The 552-nt window shown below is 61.8% G+C and overlaps 1 protein-coding gene across 1 annotated transcript in view; it reads right to left on the reverse strand.

The window, feature by feature from the left end:
• The window catches only part of IL23R (interleukin 23 receptor), a 44,804-nt gene that overhangs the window by 23,308 nt on the left and 20,944 nt on the right, over positions 1-552 (reverse strand).

Consider the following 552-nt stretch of genomic DNA (forward strand, 5'->3'; position numbering starts at 1 on the left):
CTGGACAAGCCCCATGAGGAGAGATGGAGGGACCTGGACCTCCTCAGCGTCCGCAAGAGAAGGCTGAGAAGTGATCTTGTGACTGCCTACAAATTCATTAGGGGGACGCACCCCCAGCCCGCTCCCGCAGCTCCCTGCAATGGTTGCCCCACCCGGCCCCAGCCTCCAAACAATAAAAAAAAAAAAGCAAAAAAAAAAAAAGCCCCATACTCACTGGCTGCAGCCGCAGTGATCAGGGCCTCTGGGGGCTTGTGGCAGAGCCACCCTCCATGCAACATGGGGCAGCGGGGGGCACCTGCATAGCAGCTGTCGCACTGCATGGGTGCAGCATGGCTCGGCACTGTCCTGGATCTGGGGCCACTTCGGCTGAGCACTGCTGGACTCCAGGTGACTGTTGAAGCTGCTCCAGCTCTGGCACAATGCATGGCGCCCTGCCAAGCTGCGCTGCACCCGCACAATGTGACAGCTGCTGAGCGGGTGCCAGGCCAGGGGTGGGCGATCCCTGCTGCCCTGTGCTGCATGGGGGGGCTCTGCCACAAGCCCCCAGAGGCC

Source organism: Gavialis gangeticus, unplaced genomic scaffold (assembly GCF_001723915.1).
Source record: "Gavialis gangeticus isolate Ggan-Ray unplaced genomic scaffold, GavGan_comp1, whole genome shotgun sequence".
Classification (NCBI taxonomy): domain Eukaryota; kingdom Metazoa; phylum Chordata; order Crocodylia; family Gavialidae; genus Gavialis; species Gavialis gangeticus.